The sequence below is a fragment of the Podarcis filfolensis genome (genome assembly GCF_964270895.1).
Source record: "Podarcis filfolensis genome assembly, chromosome: 16".
Taxonomy (NCBI): Eukaryota; Metazoa; Chordata; class Lepidosauria; order Squamata; family Lacertidae; genus Podarcis; species Podarcis filfolensis.
In genome coordinates this window covers 32,916,887-32,941,548 of record NC_139620.1, presented here as the reverse complement: position 1 = coordinate 32,941,548, position 24,662 = coordinate 32,916,887, and positions in this window count along the sequence as shown.

Below are 24,662 nucleotides of genomic sequence, written 5' to 3'. Positions count from 1 at the left end.
GCTGTTGTTTATTTTCAGTCCACAAATGTTATGTAAATAATTACGTTATTTTATTGCACTGAAATTAATTACCGTATTTTTTGCTCTATAAGACTCACTTTTTCCCTCCTAAAAAGTAAGGGGAAATGTGTGTGCGTCTTATGGAGCGAATGCAGGCTGCGCAGCTATCCCAGAAGCCAGAACAGCAAGAGGGATTGCTGCTTTCACTGCGCAGCGATCCCTCTTGCTGTTCTGGCTTCTGAGATTCAGAATATTTTTTTTCTTGTTTTCGTCCTCCAAAAACTAGGTGCGTCTTGTGGTCTAGTGCATCTTATAGAGCGAAAAATACGGTACATAACTAAATAATCACATAAGTGTTGGATGTAGTGGATAGCGAAATGAAAAACATAGGTTATAGCGCAAGGTGAACTGCAATGGAACAGAAACAGCGCTGATTGCTGTGAACCCAGGTTGGGCCAAATCACTGCCTCCTTCCTTTGCTGGACAGGTGTAACAATGTGAACGGAGTTCAGAAGCAAAACCAGCAATAGTGTGGGAGGAGTCTGAAGGAGGGACAGGAAGCAGGGACGAGGGGAGATGGATCCAAGGCAAGGAGAGAACAGCAAGCCCAGTAACTGCTTTGTCGGAAATGATCTTAATAGTGTATGGTGTTTATAATGCACATGACTAGCCTTGATGGCTATGATTTGCCTCCACAGCTGGATGCAGTAATACTTCTGAATGCTAGTTGCTGGAAACCACAGGAAGGGAGAGGGCTCTTATGCTTGAATCCTGCTTGTCAGTTTCCCACAGGCATCTGGCTGGCCACTGTGAGAATGGGATAATGGATTAGGTGGGCTGTTCATTTGGTCTGATCCTGCAGGGCTCTTCCTGTGTTCTTATATTTAGTTGTACAAACAGTGCCACATGAAACAACGGGGAAGTACTGTCAGACAGGAGTGTTGCTAAGCCAACACAGTTGATGCAGAGAAGATGCAAACAAACGGATAATCTCCCAGCCTTTTATTTAGCAGCTATAACGCTCAAATTGCATGCCATGTTATACCCATAAATTGACAAAAACCTGCCGTTCATTTAAAAACAAAGGTACGCTCCTCTTGACGTGTGAGCAGAATCCGGTAAAATGTTATGTTTGTAGTCTAGGAATTTGTGCCTCTCTAATTGGTGGGGAAACAAGAGAGCCTTTTAATGCATTTTTAATATATAAAGAGGAAGGCTATTTGAGCGTGACAAGGCCAGATTGCCCTTAATGATATGCTTGGGTACTTGGAAGCGACTCGCCATGCTGGAGAAATAGATAAAATAGCTGCCTTAATCTGGGAGAAACACAAAAGGCTTGAAAATGTACTGAACAAACCTACTGAGTTGGGGTGGGGGAAAAGAACACAGTGCACTGTGGGAGAGCCAGGCAGGAGCACACCCCTTCCTGGACCTTGTCCTACAAAGCTGGGAAGCAGTGCATTGTGGGGTTAGTGTGCAGAAGATGACAACCATGGTTGGAGTTCTGGAAACCACAGGAGGGGAGAGTGTTCACGTGCTCAAGTCCTGTTTGTGGGTATCTCACAGGTATCTGGGTGTCCACAGTAAGAACAGGATGCTGGGCCAGATGAGCCATTGTCCAGACTCAGCAGGCTCTTCTCATGATGTTCAGAGTCAATTGGCTAGTGCTGATGCCATCACTGATGAAGAGTGACAGAACTCTTAACTCTCTGGCCCCCCTCCTGCAGCCTATTGTCCATTGTGACTTGGACAGCATCACTCAGCCTGCAACCAAGAACGGAAACTTATTAGTGTCGTGCTGCTGTGTAGGTATTGATAATTAATTAGTTAAATTACAGACTTCACAAAATAAATGCTTTGGCACGATACAAATTCAATTAAAAACAACATTAATGCAGCTTTAACAATCTGCACTGAATCTTAAAAATCCAAGAGCTGCTGCCAGCCAGAGTAAATAAATAGTACAGGACTAGATGGACAGATCCTGCCAACCTAGCAGTTTGAAAGCACGTCAAAGTGCAAGTAGATAAATAGGTACCACTCTGGCGGGAAGGTAAACAGCATTTCCATGCGCTGCTCTGGTTCGCCAGAGGCGGCTTGGTCATGCTGGCCACATGACCCAGAAGCGGTACGCCAGCTCCCTCGGCCAATAAAGCGAGATGAGCGCCGCAACCCCAGAGTCGGCCACGACTGGACCTAATGGTCAGGGGTCCCTTTACCCTTTACCTTACTAGATGGACAGATAGTCTGACCTGGTAGCTTCCTACATTCCATAAAGGTATCTAGCTCCTGAGCAGTGCCTCACAGTTAACTACACCACATTCCTCTGGTACTGCCGCTGAATGCATACCACTTATTCTGCAGCTACTCTGTGCTGCAGCTTCCTAAAAACCTGTAGTCCAACTGCCGTCAAGTCAACTGTCTGAGGGAAGAACTGTGTGGCAGGAGCTGCCCTGTCCTCTTGGCCTGAGCATTATCACCTGCTCTGGTCCAGGATCTGATCTGGGAGAGGAGCAAGCTACAAAGGGAGGAACTATTCTATTTTGGCAAGACAGCCAGAACTGCCACCGACATCAGAACTGTAATGTTAAGAGCTTGTGCTTGAGCTTGTTTTGCACTCTTCCCTTCCCTTCTTTTTTCCTTGCGTGCCATGCCTTTTTTAAGATGGTGAGCTTGATTTTGGGTTAGCCTTTCTGGTCAAGGCACAGATGCTGAAAACAAACAAAGAACTAATACTTTTTGGACGTTTGGGACTACGAGTCCCATCATCATTGACAATTGGCTACGCTCTCATGTTTCTCTGGGGATTAATAGAGGCAAATCAGTGTTTGTCCTTGGAGGACCTCCTGCACTCCTTGTAAACTGACAGTACAAAACAAATCACTTCCTGGGGTGCAGGAGAAGATTTCCTCGATAAATATTCTGCTGTACTGCTGACATTCTGTTTGACAGGGAGATTATCTTTTTGTGATCGTCTGAGCTAATATTATAGCTCCAGCATGTCTATCAAGCCCATGTCCCAAGGTGGCTCTGAGCTGTATATCAGTTCTCTTCCCCCCCCCGCCCCCGCCTGCAATCTCTCTAGCATCATTGATTGAAAATTTCAGAGGCTGCCCCCCCCCGTTTAGCTGAAGGTGACCCTCACAAAAACAACGGGAGCAAATCTCAGAAAATTTCTCTGATTGCTTAGGAATTTCTTTGTTAAAGATCAGCACTCATCAGGACTAGACTTGAACTTCTATTACAATGGAAGCTGAATAATGGGATGCCTAGTTATAGCTCTGCAAATGTGGGGTGGATGCATTAAGCCATGCTTAGAGGTCCTTTGGGTTTATGCACACTGCATGCATGATGGATTCCAGCTAATTTGAATGGCACACTTCTAGTCCTAGTGGGATAGTCAGAGCTAGCTGTGATCTTAAGCTTTCGGTCCCCAAATGTGCATCCTTTTACACTTGCTTGCACTGAAGCACATTTGCCATTGAACTACCTCTTGCCAGCTGCAAAGTCTTTCCAGGGTAGCCTGTGTCTCAGCCCTTCTATGCCTCTCCCACCCGATAAATTCCTGCAACACAAAAACCCTCCCTTCTATATATGTACTTCCTACCCATCAGAACGATAGCTGTTTTTGCTAGCTCACAATATTAAGTTGTAAATCATACAACACTATTAATGCTCAAAGTGCTGTGAGGCTGTTAGCTTGCTGATGCAAACTGTGGATTTAATTTTCTGCAACAGAGCATTTCTGTAAACTTTATCATAGTCCCCCCTCCCCATTTTAAAAAGCTTCTTCTTCTTCTTTTTACTGCTACTGGATGGGCCATTAATTATCACCTGCTTTTATAGGAATAGTTAATTAGCCGTGCATTTTATTTTATTTTTCACTTTAGGCACATTTATCGTAAGAGGGCCTTAAACTAAAAATAAAAATAAATTTCCCCCAAACAGCCCCAATCAATAAGTAAAATTATGAAGAGTGTAATCTATTTCCCTCTTCTAATGAGCTGATGACTAAATAACTGTGAACCCTATTGGATGGGGCTATTGATTGCGGCTTCCCACTGAGGTGCTGTGCATCTTTTAAGAAGGGGAGGTCAGCAGGTACTCTCCAGTAGGAACTCTCAGTAGCAGAATAAAAACAGATTTCTCATCCTGTTTTGGTTCTCTTTGGGAAACTGAGCACCGGTGCCTGTCTTTATTTGTTATAAGGATGCAAGAAGAATCTTGAGGAAGTATGTAGTTCCATAGTCGGGCATCTATTTTGCATGCAGAAGATCCCAGGTTGAAAAGTGCCCCGGTCTGAGCCTCTGGATAGCCGCTGCCAATCAGTATAGAAAATACTTAGCCAGATAAATTTGTACATCACTTGCAAGTGCTCAAAATGTTTCACATTCATTATGTAGAAACCGTCCTGAAAACAACCTGGTAAGGTAAGTGAGGATTTAATTAACTGCTTTGTTTTGTTTTTCCTTTTCTATTACGTTTTATTGTAATTTATATTTGGTGTTGGCCACCCTGAACCTGGCCCTGGCTGGGGACAGTGGGGTATAAATTATTATTATTATTATTATTATTATTATTATTATTATTATTATTATTGTTATTTATTATTCCCCCATAAGGTAAAGGTAAATGGTAAAGGACCCCTGGACGGTTAAGTCTAGTCAAACACAACTGTGGGGTTGCAGCGCTCATCTCGCTTTCAGGCCGAGGGAGATGGCCTTTGTCCGCAGACAGCTTTCCTTATGACCAGCATGACTAACCACTTCTGGCACAAAGGAACACTGTGACGGAAACGAGAGCACACGGAAACACTGTTTACCTTCCCGCCACAGCGGTATCTATTTATCTACTTGCACTGGTGTGCTTTTGAAATGCTAGGTTGGCAGGAGCTGGGACAGAGCAACGGGAGCTCACTCCATCGTGGGGATTCGAACCGCCAACCTTCCGATCAGCAAGCCCAAGAGGCTCAGCGGTTTAGACTGTAGCGCCACCCGTATGCCCCCATATTGTAGGTGGGGCAACTGAGGCTGAAGAAAAGCAGTGTGTCTAAGCTGTGGATTGGTTAGCTTGTCCCACAAATGGCCAGGGTGGCCTTCTGCTCTGGATTGGGACCTCCTTCTCTCTCTCTCTCTCTCTCTCTCTGTGTGTGTGTGTGTGTGTGTGTGAGAGAGAGAGAGAGCATGAGAAAATTTGCATGAGAAGAACAACTACCTCCCATTGAAATGAATGGGCAATGTAAATTGCTAATTTCAGGGGAGCTTGGTTTGAATCCAGGGCATAGTGGGGATAAAAGGTTCAAGTTCTTCTCATTGCCATGTTAGGAACCCATTCTAGATTGGGGAAGCTGCAGCGGCCATTTGTACGCAAACACAGATCTGTACTTAAAGGCTGTGTAGCTTGGCTCTAAGGCTGCTCCAGTCAGTTCCTGGGCTGAGGTGAGGTTTGGCCCAGGGATGTCCTGATGGGTAGCTTGCCTTTCCTCCACTATTTCTTTTACACCAATTTCTTGGGGCAGATGTACACTCATGGTTTATAACGTTAAAAATGTGTTATTAAAATGTGACCCCAGAGGGTGCTGCAGAGCAGTGAGCCACCGGCAAAGGGAACATACATTTAACACCGTACAATGTTATATATGTATGGAAGTGAGAGCTGGACCATAAAGAAGGCTGATTGCCGAAGAATTGATGCTTTTGAATTATGGTGCTGGAGGAGACTCTTGAGAGGCCCATGGACTGCAAGAAGATCCAACCTATCCATTCTTAAGGAAATCAGCCCTGAGTGCTCACTGGAAGGACATCCTGAAGCTGAGGCTCCAATACTTTGGCCACCTCATGAGAAGAGAAGACTCCCTGGAAAAGACCCTGATGTTGGGAAAGATGGAGGGCACAAGGAGAAGGGGACGACAGAGGACGAGATGGTTGGACAGTGTTCTCGAAGCTACAAACATGAGTCTGACCAAACTGCGGGAGGCAGTGGAAGACAGGAGTGCCTGGCATGCTTTGGTCCATGGGGTCACGAAGAGTCGGACACGACTAAACGACTAAACAACAACAACAACAACAGTTTCTTCACACTTAGACCTTTCTGTCCTCCATCTAGGCAGGCAAGAGGCACCAGCAGAGTTCAAAGACACAACCCAGCCAGGCAGAAACTCTCAAAATGGGCTGCTGAGGAGGATTTGGAAGGAGGCAAGGCCTTGGGAGAGTCCTGAGGGCCACGTAACAATATCTGGGGGCCACATTTGGCCCACATACCTGAGGTTCCTGATCCCTGTCTCTTTCCCCTGCAATACCAAATACTTCAGAAGCAAAAGTGGAGCTGACAAACAGCTGTTATTAGTATACAGAACTTTTTTTTCTTTTTTAAAAAATAAACGCTTCTTCTCTGTATCCTGTTTTTCTTTTACAACAACGTGCAGCAATTTTTCTAAAGATAGGGAGTTTATTATCATCGGGAGAATTACTAGAATCTTCTACAGAGAGAGACACTTGTCACTCCTTTGTGAAGCAAATCCCTTTAAGCAAGTCAGAAGCAAATTCATAAGTGTCATTTTGAGCAGAGAGTGCCAAAAAGAGAGAAATAGTTCAGATTTCATCTTGGGTTTTGGCAGCTGATTAAATGTCTGAAATTGCAGTTGTATTCATTGCTTGAGGAAGAAAGCACCGTCTCTCTATTCAAAGAACGATGCGTTTTTGTATTCTTGATTATAGGCCTGCACAATCTCCCCCCCCCCTGCTCATTTTCCCTCCCTCTGTGAGGAAATAACCAATTTCCTTTTTGTAAGAATTTTAGTGGCACGTTTAGAATACTTTCAAACAGTTAACCATTAGTTCTGTTCTATGGTGTTTTAGGAACTATTCACGAGGGCTAGTGAGCCCCCCATTTAAAGGGACAATGCAGAAGATGATTTATTTGTTAGAAGGCTTGGAGCTCATACAAATACACCGGGAAACATCCATTTTACGCAGAATGTAAGAAGAGCCTTGTAGCTGGATCAGGCTAAAGACCCATTGTAGTCCAGAATCTTATTCTCGCAGTGGCCAGCCATATGTCTAGGGCAGGGGTCAGCAAGGTTTATCTTGCCTGGGCTGGATCGGTCCCACGGAGATCCCCCCGTGGGCCAGAGCACGTACACATGTGATCGTGCCCCCCAGAGTTTCCGACATCTGCGCAGACACAATTTTCAGCACATGCGCAACACGATTTCCAGCGCCGCAGAAGCAAGTCCCTGTGCCGCGCTGTGCCAGTTTAGCACAGTGCGCGAGCGGGCAACTTGGTTTGGGGGCAGCTCATGGGCTGGTCAAACAACCTCCGTGGGCCACTTCTGGCCCATGGGCCTTAGGTTGCTGACCCCTGGTCTAGGGGAAGCCTGAAAGCAGGACCCGAAAGCAGGACATGTTCTTCTTACATGTGATATCTAGCTTTTACTCTCGCAAGATTGAATGTATTTCCCTCGGCTGTACTCGAGGGATGATTCTAACAGATTCCACATGAAAAACGCTTATGTCCCTGTGGAGATGGCAGTACCGAATTGGTGGTGCATGCCCTGCTAGCTTGCACTCTTTATAAGGAATGAGGTTATCGCCCTTCTTTTTTTTAAAAAAAATTTAAATAAATTTTATTGAGTACAAAATAGAAAAATATATATACAAATATCCAAATACAAAGAAATAAAGAAAAATACATGTAGCCAAAGGAAAATTAGGAAAAATAAAGAATACAAATATTTTACCTATTCACATGCATATAATTATTTACACATTTGTAAAACAATATTCACAAAGAAGAAGAAGAAAAAGAAATATAAGAGAAAAAGAAAAGAAGAAAAGTTCAAGAATGAAGATTTAAAAATAGGTAAGTATTCACCATAGACAACAATTTCGATGGCATTACTGAATTGGTGGTGCATGCCCTGCTGGCTTGCACTCTTTATAAAGACTTGAGGAATGAGATTATCACCCTTCTTTTATTGTCCATTCCGGGTTGTCCAGCCACTTTCTCTTGGCGTTTCAAGATGAGCAGGTGACAGCAAAGGTTGCAAGGTTTTTAGCTGGGGCAATCAGAATAAGATCCACTATTTGACTATTGATTCAAAACCCTAAAATGTATTTTATATGAATGACTTTTTATTTCTAGTCTTTGTATAGTGTATTGTTGTTTTATTGCTATGGCCGATGGCTGACACAAAGATTCATTCATTCAATCCTAGCAAACTGGTATTCAGAGGTAGGGCTGGTCCACCTATGACACAGACTGAGGCAGTCACCTCAGGTATGGAAACCCAAGAGGCGGCATCGTGATGGGCACCTCACCTGCTTTGCTAGCTTCACCACTGGTGGAGGAATGGCACTGGCAGCAGCGACAATTTCTGGAAAACTCTCACCTCAGTCTTATGAGATCTCCTGAACTCTGTGGGACTTTGCAAGAGCTCCATGATATCTTGCTAGACCTCCGCAGAACCCAATGTCACTGCTGCTTTGTGGGCACCACCACACAATTCAGGTAATGGTGGTGGCAGCAGGTGAGGATGCCATCTTCCCATTTTGCCCCAGGCAATGAGACAGGATGCGCTGTCCCAGCTCAGAGGCATATTGCTCCCAAAAGCCAAGGCAGAACCTGCCTGTCATGACTAGGAGCTGTCCAGCACTTCAGCAGATGTTTCCATTGTTTAAGCACACCAGCTCAAGGAAGCCAACCAATGTATGAGTTCAGGAAAAAAGTCATCTTGCACTCTTTGGGAGATACCACTGAAGAATATAGTTCAGTAGGAGCTGAATCCCCCCCCCATACCACTGGAATGAAGAAAAAGGCAAAATTCTTCCAGTACAGTCAAAGCTCGATTCCCAAATGGCTTAGTTTTGGGACGTTTTGGCTCCTGAACATTGGAAACCTGGAAATAAATGCCCTGGTTTTCAAATGTTTTTCAGAAGCCAAACATCTGACATGGGTTCTGCTTGAGTGCAGGAAGGTCTTGCAAGCAATTGGAAGCCGTACCTCGGTTGTTGAACATTTCGGAAGCCAAGCGGACTTCCGGAACGGATTACGTTTAACAACAGGTTTGACCGTATTGGGTGTGTTAGGTGCTTACAGCCATTGCATTTCCCCTTCAGGGTTCATGTAGAATGACAACTCTGCTTTCGTGTGCCACCGATCTCTGTAGCCCCCAGAAGGTTACTCAAACAGGAATGTGGCCCTCGGGCCGCCCTGCTTTTTGTCTTTTGAATGTTTTGATTCAGTTTTACAAAATTAGGCCTCATAATTATGCTAATATGTCAATAGGCATTTGTAACAACAACAACAACAAGGAAAGTTGCAAGTTTGCTATCCCCCACTCCAGTTTTGTTCCACCAGTTGTTGGGCTGTCACTAATAGAAATATTATTTGTTCCTTTGCATGCAATGCCTTTTGCTCTCTGTGGAAAACAATCAACAGAGCTAACTTTGGTGCACCATGGACTGTCTGTTTTGTTATAAGATTTATTTCACTGAGTTATTCTGTCCAAAATGTTTGAACTTTATCACAGGTCCACCATATATGCAATACTGTCCACCCCTAAACTTGTCTTGTCTCAAGTTTCTTTACGTGCTTTAAGGAAATGTGACAGCTGTAGATTCTGTCTTGAATCTACAAGAAAGAATCAGATAAGTGCTGGAAGTGTAAAGAGGTGCAGGGAACATTATTTCACATGTCATGGACATGTGAAAAGGTAAAAGAATATTGGGAAATGATATATAATGAACTGGAAAAAAAATGCTCAGAATTACTTTCCCCCCAAAAAACAGAGTCCTTTTTGCTGGGGATAACCCAGAATGAAATCCCCAGGTGTCAGAAAAGATTATTTATGTACGTAACAACTGCAGCCCGTGTTTTGTTAGCCCCAAAATGAAAAGTGAGCGAGGTCCCAACTAAAGAAGATTGGCAACTTAAGTTGACAGAATATGCACAACTTGCAGATTTAACATATAGAATAAGAGAGCCAAAAGAACACATGTTTAAAGAAGATGGAAAATGTTTATTGAGTATATGGAAAATAACTGTGTGCAGCTAAAAATACTGGCAGCATTAAGATAAATTCAACAGAGTAAATAATTCTTGATGGATGTAATAGTGGAAAACCGATTGGAATGGCTATTGTAAAATATGCAGGGATGTAAGATATGCAAAATGAACCATGGAAAGAGAAGAAAGGAAGTCATTGGCTATTTTAAAGTATGTAAAATGTTTATTTGAATTTGTAAAACAGAAGTTTTAATAAAAATTATTAAAAAAGGAAATGTAACAGCTGTAGAGATGGGTGGGTGGGAATAAATGCATATTAAATTCTCATAACTGTATATAACTGTACAAACCATCAATAGCCATGCCAATAACGATGAGGTATCGGTAGTTGTTTTGATGAGATGTAGACTTGATCAAGTTTATATAACAAAGTCCTAGTTCTCTGGGGGAAATTCTTTTTGTGTTGAACTTCAGTAAGAGATGCTGCCAAGCTGTCATCCATTCATCCACATACAGGTAACGGAATTCCTCCTGTTACAGAGCAGACCACTGAAGACTTATGCTATAGTTTACTAGGTAAAGGTAAAGGACCCCTGGACAGTTAAGTCCAGTCAAAGATGACTATGGGGTCGTGGCTCTCATCTTGCTTTCAGGCTGAGGGAGCCAGCGTTTGTTCACAGACAGATTTCCAGGTCATATGGCCAGCAGGGCTAAACCGCTACTGGCGCACGGAACATGACGAGTGCCAGAGCACATGGAAACACCATTTACCTTTCCGCCACAGCAGTACCTATTTATCTACTTGCACTGGCATGCTTTCGAACTGCTGGGTTGGCAGGAGCTGGGACAGAGCAACGGGAGCTCACCCCTATCGTGTGGATTTGAACTGCAAACCTTCCGATCAGCAAGCCCAAGAGGCTCAGTGGTTTAGACCACAGCGCCACCCGCTGGTTTACTATGTAATTGTCCATTGATTGACAACCACAGAAGTAAAGTCATATGATTGTGTTTGGCTTTTGTGATCCTTGATTAATTCAGCTCCACAAGCCGTCTTGCTGAATCCAGGGAACTGTACATGCCTGGGATGTCTCTACATCACCTCCTGGACCCCAGGAACAAAGATGGTGGCAAACGAAGACAAAAGCTACCATGAGGAAGTGATGTGCTTGCTTGGGCAGCCTGAGTTCTCTTTCCAGCAATCTCCGCTCCTAAGGATGAGTACCAGTGACTTTGGCTTCTAGGACAAAGACTTCCAAGCCTAGGGAGAGATCTTTGGGCTGACCTTTAAAGCCCTAAACGGCCTTGGTCCAGTATACCTGGAGGAGCGTCTCCACCTCCATCGTTTTGCCCGGACACTGAGGTCCAGCGCCGAGGGCCTTCTGGCGGTCCCTCGCTGTGAGAAGCCAAGTTACAGGGAACCAGGCAGAAGGCCTTCTTGGTGGTGGCACCTGCCCTGTGGAACGCCCTCCCACCACATGTCAAAGAGAAAAATAACTACCAAAATTTTAGAAGACATCTGAAGGCAGCCCTGTTTAGGGAAGCTTTGAATGTTTAATGGGTTATTGTATTTTAGTGTTTTGTTGGAAGCCGCCCAGAGTGGCTGGGGAAACCCAGCCAGATGGGCAGGGTATAAATATTATTCTTATTCTTTTTTTTTTTTTTAATTAAATATTTATTGGTATTTTCAAAAAACACACAACAAACAAAAACAAAAAATAAACAAAATAAAAACAACACAAAAAAACATATTCGAAACTAAACAGAAAAATAGAGAAAACACATACAGTTTCTGATACTTATTTTCCTCAACCTTGTTTCTCAGACCTCCTCACACCTCCCCTTCTTGTATTCCAATTTAAATTGTCAATTCAGCAAGTCCTTAACTTATTTCTTCACCTTAACTTAAACATTTATTCTAACATACTGTTATTTTACTTTACTTCTTTTTTTCCATTTCCTCAATTTATTTTTAACAGCCTTATTTTCACTTAATTTAAAAAAAAAGAAAAAAAAACCAATTTCACCTTATTAAAATTACACATCAATACTTATACCTCATTAATTTATTCTTAAACCTTTTTCCTAAAGTCGACCAAAATTTCCCTTCCACGGTTTACCCAATTTCCTTACCACTAACAAAATATAAAACAAACAAAGCAATGCAAATTATCCTTATGTACCCTTTGGATTCCCAACCTCCATCCACCCTTCTCCCGGTTCCAGTCCCCAACCAATATCCATCAGTCTTTATATTATTTATTTAGCCTGGAGATCTCAGGTCCGAGGCCCTTATGTCTCTCTCAGTTCCTTTCTGCCGGTCTCTTTGATAGACCTTGATGTTAAGCCCCAGGTCTCGGAGGGGCTCCGGCCCAACAGAATCGATGTTGCTTCTAGCCAGTCCTCCATACTTAAAAGCAAAAGCAAAGCCTATGGGGTATTCCAACTCTTGTTTCAAATTTCTTTCAAATCCAAATGTCCCCACAGCTCCAGCTTCCACCTTCAACCAATTTATAATCCTCAGGTCTTCAGATCTCCTCAAAAGAGGATCTCTCCATTTTCCAAACTCCCAATCAAACCAGGCTTTCCGCATCCAGTTTTTATTGTCCTTTTTTATCATCATGTCAGGCCTCATATTGTAGCTCTCCTTTGACTCCTGCAAACCTCCATCTCCTCCTTCGTTTTCTTCAAAAAGAATATATTGCTCCATCGTGTCTACGCTTTCGGTTTCATTTATTTGTTCAGTTAAACAGGCTTCCTGTTTCAAATCCTTATCAGACTCCAAGCTGTTGTTTACTGTCCAGTGTAATAGCAATACCTCTGTAGACAAAGCATCATACTCATCTTGTAAGTTTCCCAAGAGAACAAGTGCTCTGTCCAATTCTGCTTGGAATTTAGACACTCCAGCCATTTTTGTAATGTAGTATCCTTGTTACCCCTCTAGGGGGATTTAATTCCTTGATCTTCCTTTCAGCTCAAAAACCAAAAGTCCAGTTATTTTGTATCAACCTTATTTTCAACAAGTTATCCCGAATAAACCAGCAAAAACAGCAGAAACAATGTTCTCTTTTTCCAGCTGACAACTAGCTGACTAGCAGCTCACTTGACAGCTGTCAAAATCTTCCATGCAACAGGCTTTCTCATCGGACGTTCCCGGGTCTAGGGGGGGGGGTGTAATTTCAGCTCCCAAAATTCTTTTTATCCTCCAGAATATCTTCTTATAATGTCCAGACCGTGAGGTCAGGATCTTTTGTTAAAAAAAAGCAAGAAACAGATTCTCTCGACCTTAGCTGCCCAGTCCTTTGCTTTAAGTTGTTTACAAAGAGGGGGGGGTGGACTTCCTTTTTAGCCCCTTCCCGCTCGTTCCAAATCCAAGATAAGAAATTTTTTAAAGTTCCAATCTCCGTATTACTCACGGGTTGATGTTTTAGAATCCAATCGATCTTAGAAGAAGTTGGCGCTCTCTGTCAATGGCTTGCGGCTTCACTCCGTAGGCGAGGGAGTACTCTCAGCACCACGCCTTCCCCTGCCTCCGTTCCGAAGCCTTTAAAAAGGCTCCGTCGCGGATTGGGGGGGCGCAAATGGTGCCCGCCGAGTCTCTGTGTTCACAGGCATCCGCGCCTGTGATTTTAAGGGTCTCCGCTTCGCCGCAGCGGCCAGACCCAGACGCTACGGAGCCGATTCCCTCCGGAGCTCGGAGGGAATCCGCCATTAAACAGTGGCACCAACCCGGAAGTCTATTCTTATTCTTATTCTTATTCTTATTCTTATTCTTATTCTTATTCTTATTCTTATTCTTAGTCCTGAAATTCCCCCCAGATATGGTAGCATTCCAACAAGTCATTGTTTGGGGGTAAAATGTGGGCACTACAGCAAAGCAAACCAAAGCAAAACTATAAAGAAGGGGAACGCCTCTGCTGCCACCACTCCCAGTGAGATCTTGCCCCTGAAAGTTACTGAGAATTTTCCCCATTCCAAAATTCACCACCAGAGATGAGTTGACAATGTGGAAGGCGCCCCATGCTGGCTTTCAGCTGAAGTTTGGGCACATCAGTGCTGTTACAGCGAAAGCGGGATTGGCCTTTAGTTTTAGTTTTTGTTGTTGATGTTGGCAAAGGAGGGAGGCAAACCCCTCAAAGCCATAAACATTTCTCACTTCTGCAAAAAAAGGAAAAAAGATAATAATAAAAATGGAGTGTTTTCTAAAAGTTAATTGCCAGCACATCTCAAAAATGAATTGTAATTGTTTTAGGAAATGTTTTGCTTAGTTACAGTAAGAGCATATTCCTAACGTGGCCACTGTTAGACAAAATTATGCCGTGCTATAAATATTCTTTATTAGAGAGTTATATTCCTCTTGGAAGGCAGAATTACTTTTTCCCAAAATAATTGACAGGCTTACCCCTAAAGCAACATTAGCGTGTCAATGCTTGGAGATGGATGCAGTCAAAATAATCACTTGCTATTTAAACATTCCATTCAGTTTAGAAAGTAAGATGTAATGCCTGTGCTTAATAGTCTTGAGTGCTCTTTTAAAGGGTAATTCTTTTAAAAAATATATGATTATTGGAATGGAAGGCTTCTACTAACCTCTCTCTCTCCCTCCCTCCGCGCTTCCAAAATGCACAAGAGAGACAGAGAGGCACAAGTTATCAGAAGAACACCCCTGATTCAAGATGAATTATAAATGGAGTACAGGATTTAGACTGTAAGGTTGGAAAGGACATCAAAGGACATCTAGTCTAACCCCACTGCAATGCAGGAATCAGAGCTAAAGAATCCCAGATGGCCATCCATCCTTTCTTTAAAAACTTCATATGGAGGAGACCACACAACCTTCTAAGGTAGTCTGTTCCACTGAATTAGCTCTTACCTAATTCAGACTTTCAAGATGCGGGTGGCACTGTGGGTAAAAGCCTCAGCGCCTAGGACTTGCCGATCAAAAGGTTGGCGGTTCGAATCCCCGCAGCGGGGTGTGCTCCCGTCGCTCGGTCCCAGCGCCTGCCAACCTAGCAGTTTGAAAGCACCCCCGGGTGCAAGTAGATAAATAGGGACCGCTTACTAGCGGGAAGGTAAACGGCGTTCCATGTGCTGCGCTGGCTCGCCAGATGCAGCTTGTCACGCTGGCCACATGACCCGGAAGTGTCTGCGGACAGCACTGGCTCCCGGCCTATAGAGTGAGATGAGCGCACAACCCTAGAGTCTGGCAAGACTGGCCCGAACGGGCAGGGGTACCTTTAATTCAGACTTTCAGGGGCGGATGGGGGATATTTCAAATTGAAATACAGCTATCATTTAAAAATTGCACTTCTCTGAATTTTGTTTCAAAACCTCTATGGAAGGAGAGCCCATCTCTCCTCGTGGAAGCCTCTTCCACTGTCAAACATCTTTTCCTAATGTTTAGATGGAATCTCATTTCTTGTAAGTTGAATCTCCTGGGTCAGGTCTTACCTTCTGGAGTGTCATCTTCCATGCGGCAGCCCTCCAGATCTTTGAAGATGGCTATTATATCACCTCTTGGCCTTCTCCAGTCTGAACATACCTAGCTCCCTCAACTATTTCTCATGTTGCCCTTGTAGATTTTAGTAGGGAGGGGCTGAGGATAAATGAAGAATGAGTTGGGTTGTGTGAATCAATGGCTCTGGCTTCCTGACTTCTTCACTACCAGATCTATTGGACACCAGCCACTCATTGAATTCAATGGGGCTTACTCCCAGGTAAGTGGAGTTAGGATTGCAAATTTACTTTCTTACACTTGTGATGTCAAATATCTCTGTTTTTACAGTTGGATAATAGGCCTTAATACTTTTTGTAGACTTCTTTCCCTTTCATGGTTAGATCACTAATTAAATTTTTATGAAGTCCTTCAATCTTTTTTGTCATTAATCAAGTCATTAATTAGTTAATTCCCCCACGAGCGCTTATAATTTATGATGAACATTAATTCTTACTTCCATATAATCAATTTGTAAGAACCCCTGTGACTTAGAATATATATTTAAAAGTCTTGTTAATTCATGTCTCATTTTCATCTGATCAATTCCAAAAACCTCTTTCATATCCAATACACATTTCATCCAACCTCTGAAAAGAATGATACTGAAAGCCCAGCAGCCATATCTTCCTTAATTCATATTTCAACCCATTCATTAATGTGACGTTTTCAACACATTGCACTCTGTCCCCCGAATAGACCCCATGTTCCTTCACTCTTTTGCTAATCTTAAATGTCTTTCCCTTCCCATTGTTCAAACCTGTTCCAGTTCTGATAATTCACTTTTGATAATTAACATTGCTCCAGTCCCAAATACCCAAAGTCTTTAATGATACCTTGTTATATATTCTTTCATGTATTGCCCTTTCTTTCCTCTCCAGTATCTGTCCTATTGTGCCTCAAACATACTTTCTAAATCATCTCTTTGCTACGTGCTCAGCAGACAACCTTCTCCATGACCTCCATAATTCCAAGGCTTAAGAAGAAAGCAGAGCAAGCGTATGTAGCTTTTGCTCTTGCCCCTATGTGCCTCACCCAAAGGGTCTCCCCTAAGGACCCTTAAATGCTCATCCTTCCTTTATACTGTATCTCTTACTGTGAGTAGCCAGGGTAGGTAGGTTGAACCAGTGTTTGAATGTCTCATTCCTTCTGCCTTACAGTCTGGAGCAGAGTTGCTTTTAGCTGCAAGAGGATGGAAAATGGATTTTGCTGGGCACACCTTTCAGAAGGAGATGAGCTGTGGCTTACCAGCTTACAGTTGTCTATGACTCATCTCCAGACAGAAATCACGTAGTCAAAGCAAGGGGAACACATCCGTACCATCAATGCTAACCTTTATAGTGCTGGGGTGGCTAACTTGTGCCCACCCTCCGATGTTGCTGCACTACAAAGCCCATGAGCCCCAGCCAGCATGGAGTCAGGGATTATGGGAGTTGCTGTTCAGCAAAATCTGGGGGGGGGGGTGCAGTCCTTCCACTTCTTCTGTAGTGAGGGCCCATATGGCATGGCAAAGTGTGAGCTCCATGGGTTAAGTGTATTCCTGCACAAAGCCAGCATGAAAGAACCATTTCAGACTTGCTCTCAAGACCTTGAAAGCGAGACCGATATTACACATCTCCCCCTTTCCTTTCCTTCTTCCATAATTAATCACCTCTCTACTTAAGACTAGATTATTAGCTTGATTTTGTTCCCAAGGTGTCCCACCTGTTTGATCTTAATTATAACCGGATCGAACACACTGCCTCCATTTAATTGCCATCATTTCTGTCAATACTTCAGGGTGCGTGATCAATAGACTTAACTTCTTAAAAGTGCTCTCACACTTGGTTGCGATACTTCAGACAATGTAATTAACTGGCCACTGGTCAATACAATGTAACCTCTAGCAAGCAGAGTTGTTCACTACTGCATCTCTGATTCCTCCCCCAACTCCCAAATAGATGAAAGGTTGAGATCTTTATGTGGTGGAGCCTGCCCCATTGGGGCAAATGGGACCCTGACCCTCCAACCTTGGTCTGCCCCCAATTGCCTGCCTTCTTAATTATACAACCAGTCCACAGGGGTGGCCCTTGATGACATCTTCCTCCTCCTCAGGGTTGCCCCTTATAGAACTCAGCAAGGAGGAGGATGGGGACAAAGAGAGAATTAGTTGGCTCCTCTACCTCTCATTGACTCTAGACACACCTACTGTTTGGCTCCCTACTTTTTTGCCCTATCAGTCCCAATAGGCCCCAGCTACCACTGGCCATCAATTAATCTGGATGGCCCAGTAGGACCGAGTGTTGATAGTCACGAAGAGGCAGATACAGGATCGCTATCCAGTCAAGAAAGCTCAGAAAGACCAGGGTTTCATGGTTCAACAGAGCATTTTTATTTTATTTTTAAATTTTATTTATACCCCGCCCTCCCCAGCCAAGACCGGGCTCAGGGTGGCTAACACCAGGTACAAAAACAATTGATTAAAATACAACTTAAAAACAAGATTGCATCACACCGACATCCCTGCCATTTCACTCCTTCCTCTCTCTGTCTTGGTAAGTAGCAGTGACCCATCTGCTAGGAAGCTGGCACAGCAGCTCTGCCTCACCCAGCAGGCCACTTCTGGTGATATCTGGTGTTGTTATGCATCTGTTGTGCTCTTCTAGAGAAGTCCTCTTCAGAGGACGGCCTGGCATTGCCCAAATAGCTGCGCATGGAGGAACAGGTGGTGCGGGGGTCACTGAAGCAGAATCAGGCCCATCCCTCGACGTGCACCATCTCCTATGCCTGAACTTAGAAATGGAGATGAAGTCCAACCCACCTTCAAGTCTAAGTGAAGGCTGGCTCCTAAAGGGTCAGGACCAGGGTATCCCCAGAAGTAACAAGCTCCTCCTGAGCAGAGGCAAAGCTGCATGGTCCAGCACCAGGGGAAGATAGCAGGCGGGGGCGTGGCTGGGGCGTGTCCCGGGGGCGTGGTGCCCAGCACAGTGGGTGGTACGTGGCGCACGTCTGGAGGGGCGGCCGCGATGGTACCCCCTCCCCGATGGTGCCTGGGGCGGTGTGAGGACTGTTGCTCCTCTGAATGAGACTCAGATGACTGACAGGTATGTTGAAGGTGGGGCTTGAGAGAATAATTATTGCTTATTCATTTACTTATTTACTGGTACTTACTTATTCATAATGGGACGCGGGTGGCGCTGTGGGTTAAACCACAGAGCCTAGGACTTGCCGATCAGAAGGTCAGCAGTTCGAATCCCCGCGACGGGGTGAGCTCCCGTTGCTCGGTCCCTGCTCCTGCCCACCTAGCAGTTCAAAAGCACGTCAAAGTGCAAGGAGATAAATAGGTACCGCTCCGGCGGGAAGGTAAACAGCATTTCCGTGTGCTGCTCTGGTTCGCCAGAAGTGGCTTAATCATGCTGGCCACATGACCCAGAAGCTGTACGCCAGCTCCCTCGGCCAATAAAGTGAGATGAGCGCCGCAACCCCAGAGTCGGCCATGACTGGACCTAATGGTCAAGGGTCCCTTTATCTTTACCTTACTTATTCATAAGTATTTATAAACTGCTTAATATTTTGAAAACCTCTGTAAGCATGCACAATAAAAAAGCAAGCAATATTCTTACAAAAAAAATTCCACATGAAACAAGTGTAAAAGCATGTGTGTGGGGGGGGGGGACGGGGCGGACCCAAATTAAACAGGCATTCATGGATTCGTCCTCGTGAAACTTCACCGTATTGCTTCTTCAGTGCAAACAAACAACCATTCCCTATTCAGGCGGAAAGATAACATTGTTCGCTCTTAACATTTCCCCATCCTACTTGCCCTTTTCTTCAATATTTATAACTCTTTGCCTTTTGTCATATTTTTATTAAAAAATAAAAGAATTGTGTGCACATTGTTCTAGTTTCCTTTTAATTTCCCTCACTCCGGTTTTGAAAAAAATTCAGTTCATCGCATTCTGTGAAATGTAATTTCTTCTTCTTTTAATTATCGTTCTTTATTTTCCAGTTTCAAATAATCATTTTGAAGGGAGGGATAAAACACGACCCGGCAGAAAATGCATTAACTCCTCTTTTATAAATTCTCTTTCATAGCTCTGTGTGTTCAGCTATTCATCTCCTCACAGATAACTTCTGCCTCATAGGCTCAGTCCTTCTCCTGTATTAATGTTGGGTGCACATTCTTGATTTGTCATTAGCAAACTCTGGTGTCTTTATGTGCCAATATTCCTTTCCTTTCATTTCCTGATTAAATCCAGTTGCTGGAAAGAAGGTGGAGCATTCTTGGAGGACTGGTACCCATAGAATAAATGCCAAAAAGAAGGCGTCATATTTGTCTTCGGTGGCCTGTCAATTCACTGTTGAGCTCTCTTTTCAAGAACAATTGTGAAGACAAAGCGAAAGATATGTTTTGTCTGCCTTGGGATTGGCAAAATGCAGGGCCCAATCCATCATTACTCCAAGCAGGGCACTTAGGAACAGGCAATTTTTTTAGTTTCTCTTCTCCCTGCCCACCCAGACTTCAGATTTTTTTTGGTTTGTTTATTGCATTATATCCAGTAGCGTCACAACGGGGGTGGGAGGTAAGGGTGGTTTGCCCCGGGTGCCATGTCTGGGGGCGTAACAAGAAGGCACCATGCTGGGGCTCGTGGTGGTGTGAGCAGCCATCGCGCCGCCGCAGCCGCATGTGGAGGATCCTCTGTTCGCTGCTGCAGCCACGAGCAGAGGATTCCAGCGCTGGCGTCAAACCACTATGTACAGCGCATGTGCGGCATCGCACGCATGTGCTGTATGTAACGATGCTGCACATGCGCTGTACATAGCGGTTTGCCGCCAGCGCCGCTCGAGCACCGTATGGACGGCGGTGGGATCCCTCCGTTGCCACTACAGCAATGTGGTTTAGTGGTTAAGACTCATAATCTGGTGAACCGGGTTCGCTTCCCCGCTCCTCCACATGCAGCTGTGACCTTGGGTCACAACTTTATTAAAGGAACTCACCAACTATCTGCAAGCAGCTGCATCTGTAACCTGCACCATGTGGGCATATCTAATTTGAGGTGAGATGTGGAGCAAGCTCCCTTCCTCTGAGAGCCAGTGTGGTGTAGTGGTTAAGAGCGGTGGACTCGTAATCTGGTGAACCGGGTTCGCTTCCCCGCTCCTCCACATGCAGCTGCTGGGTGACCTTGGGCTAGTCACACTTCTCTGAAGTCTCTCAGCCCCACTCACCTCACAGAGTGTTTGCTGTGGGGGAGGATGGGGGAAAGGAGAATGTTAGCTGCTTTAAAACGCCTTAGGCTAGTGATAAAGTGGAATATCAAATCCAAACTCTTCTTCTTCTTCACACTGCAACCGTGAGCTGAGGATTCAGGCACCATCCAGACGGCCCTGGAGCGGCACTGCTGGCAAACTGCTATGTACAGCACATGTGCGGCATTGCTACGTACGGCACATGCGCCGTACGTAGAGACGCCCCACCCTAGGTGTCACAGCACCTTCGTTCGCCCCTGATTATATCCCACCTTTTTCTCTAAGGAGCTCAAGGTAGCAGACATGACCCCCCCCCCAATTTAATCCCCACAACAAACCTGTGAGGCATGTTACACTGAAAGGGAGTGGCTGGCCCAAGGTCTCCCAGAGAACTTCATTGCTGAGTGGAGATTCAAACCCTGGTCTCTCAGGTTCTAGTCCAACACTCTAACCACTATGCCATACTGGCTCTCATTCATTATCTCCTTCTCCTTCTTGTTAGATTATTAAATTTACATTCTACCCTTCCCTCTGGAGTCCAGGGCAGCAAACACATCAATAACAAAAATACAAAAACAGTTAAAAACATTCTCTCTGCCACTGATCAGGGTTGCCGGCAACAGTATCTTTCAACTATTTAATGCCTGGGTAAACATTAATGTCTTCAAATTCCTCCTGAAAGTTAATAATGAGGGAGGCAGGTGCACCTTGCCAGGGAGGGCATTCCACAAAAGGAGAACCACCACTGAAAAGGCCCTGTCATAGGTCAATGCTAACCAGGCAGAACCCAGTGCAGCAGCACCAACAAGGCCTCACCTGCCAATCATAGGTGTGCAAGACAGTTGATATTGAAGAAAGGGCTCTTTTTCATGCATGCATGCATGCATACATAATTTTGAGTGTATGCTCTCTTTCCACCATTCAAACCACGTGCTAGGCAGCTTACAACATGAAAAAGCTACAGTTTCTTTTGTTTTGAAAAAGCTACAAAAACATTTTCATGCATTTTTCTCCCAATGCATGCATTTTGATGTGTTTGTCTAATGTAATATTTTTGGGAGGAAGCATTTTCCAGTAACACATTTGTGTCTTATTTTTACTAGCACACACTTTTTTTGTGAGCACCTTCCCCTAATATGGGATTAAATAACAACAATAATAAATGGAGAACTGCCTTGCAAATTTGGGAGGTTTGTGATTTTTGGTTCGCATAACGCAGTGCTGGGGAACTTGTTCCAGCACTAGGGCCGCATAACCTTCTGAGGCCACATGCTGTCTGCTGAGTGGGACCAAATGGAAAGGTGGGCAGAGCAAAGAATGTACAGTAAGCTACTCTGCATGCACACTCACACACCCCACCCTCTCTTTGTAGGAGTGTAAAAAATGCAGCACTTGGACTGCACAGTGGTACCTCTGGTTGCGAACGGGATTCGTTCTGGAGCCCTGTTCATAACATGAGCAGAACGCAACCCACGTCTGCACATCTATGTTTGTGTGGGTCACGATTCACTGCTTCTGTGCATGCGCGTGATGTCATTTTGAGCATCTGCGCATGTGCGAGTGGCGAAACCCAGAAGTAACCCTTTCTGGTACTTCTGGGTCGCTGTAGGACACAACCTAAAAATGCTCAACCTGAAGCAAATGCAACACGAGGTATGACTGTAAACCATTTCCCATGCTTGCTTTAAATGCATGAGGTTCAAAGGTCAGTCCTGGCACCCCTGAAACCCTAGAGGTCCATAGCTAGTCATTGTGGAGAGTTCAACACTAGATGGATTGGTTGCCCACCTTGGTAGGAAAAAAGCTTCCAATATTCCAATGACATTGTTGATGGTGTTTCTGAATTCATCTCTGCAGAACCCCAAACTGGCTATTGCTGCAGCGGTGATGTCAATAGGGAGGTGAAGACATAGGAATGGGATGGACCTACAGAGTCCATTTTTGAGTGCTATTGCAGCTAACAACTGACACCAACTTCCAAAGCATTGTCTCAAGCAAGTCCTCCCCCCACCCTTTCCTAATCTAGACACAACTGAGGAAATATTTAAATATTCAAATATTCACCAATGATTCCTGTTAGCTTCATTTGCATATCCGACCTTGGTTTTGCCTTGATTGCTCTCCCTCTCATTATTTATCTTAATTTCACACATTTGCACCTCTCCTAGTAGCATGTCATTTACGAGTCACTGGAGAAGAGGTTTTGTGCCCCCTCTGCTTATTGCCACCCCCCCACCCCCAGCAATGAAGCCCAGAATATAAATCAACCTCACCCCATCCTAGTTAAAAATAACTCTTGCCTTGCTTTAATATTTTCCACAGGCAGTGACGTTGAATCACCTTGGCTGTATTTTGTTAATGAAAATTATGGGTGCATTGGACTCCTGTTGTGCTGTGAGCAACGGCAACCCTTTGAAATCTGTGCTTCCCTGAATTTTGCGATGCAGTTCTTCGGCCAGGCATTGTGTACGAGATGCGTAGGCTGGGGTAAAGAGTCCATCAAAATGCATTTACTGACATACAAAAAAAAAATATGGATTTTATATGGGAAAATGGCATTGTAACGATGTATGCATTAAGGAAAATTGCATACAGTTTAGGAGAAGTTGGCACTAAAATGCCGATGAAAGGAGGATTTTTTCTTTTTAAAAAAGTATATGAACTGCTGTGAAGAACTGAACAAAAGATTGGAAAAATCATACCTGTGAGTCTGTTTTCCAGCTCTGGGGCCTTACTGTCAATGGACTTTGTTGAAGACCTAGAAGCAAGTAACTACTCTATGGACCAAACAAAAGCAGATATGTGGGTTCTCTTAACTTTTATAGCAGCTCTGTCCAATCCAGAGGTTTCAGCAGTTCCTGTCGCCAAGCTGGTGTCAAACATATTGCTCCGCTTTCCTTTGGATTACATCAGCTGAGAACCTCCATACACACTGCCCAGGCTTGCACCCCTAGGAGGTCACTGCGGTGCTGCTAGCACAGCAGTTTGACTTCACTCCTGGGAGGGGAAGTCTCTGTCTCTCGAGACCGATGGATGTCAACAGCAAATATCCAGTTGCAAATCAAATGGCCCTATTCATGTTCAAAGCACTCAGAGGTCTTTAGCATGCTGATGCAAATGCGAGATTTAATTTTCTGCAACAGAGCATTTCTGTAAACACGAACAGTTTACGTTCCTTAACTTCAGGCGCATTTATTGTAAGTCGTCTATCAAAATACCAAACAACAACAACAACAACAAAACTACCAAGCCTGGGACCGATGACCCCATAACACCTCAAAAACAGTCCCTGTCAACATGTAAAATTATGAGGAGTGTAATCTGTTCCTCTCCTCTAATGAGCTGATGAGTAAATAACTTGTCGGCCTTATTGGATGGAGCTATTGATTGCGGCTTCCCGCAGAGGTGCAGCACACTGTATAAGTATCTTCCTCTGAGAAAGGGAGGATCAGTGGAAAATCTCAGGAGGGACTCAAGCTAAGGGGTCTCATTCTATTTTAGCTCTTGCTATGCAGTTGGGTGGGACGCGGGTGGCACTGTGGTCTAAACCACTGAGCCTGGGGCTTGCCGATCGGAAGGTCGGCAGTTCAAATCCCCGTGATGGGGTGAGCTCCCGTTGCTCGGTCCCAGCTCCTGCCAACCTAGCAGTTTGAAAGCACGTCAAAGTGCAGGTAGATAAATAGGTACCGCTCCAGCGGGAAGGTAAACGACATTTCTGTGTGCTGCTCTGGTTTCGCCAGAAGCGGCTTAGTCATGCTGGCCACATGACCCAGAAAAACTGTCTGTGGACAAACATCGGCTCCCTCAGCCAGTAAAGCGAGATGAGCGCCCCAACCCCAGAGTCGTTCGCAACTGGATTTAACTGTCAGGGGTCCTTTACCTTTACCCTTACCTTTATGCAGTTGGGCACCCGTGCCTTTTGCATGTAATAATGATAATA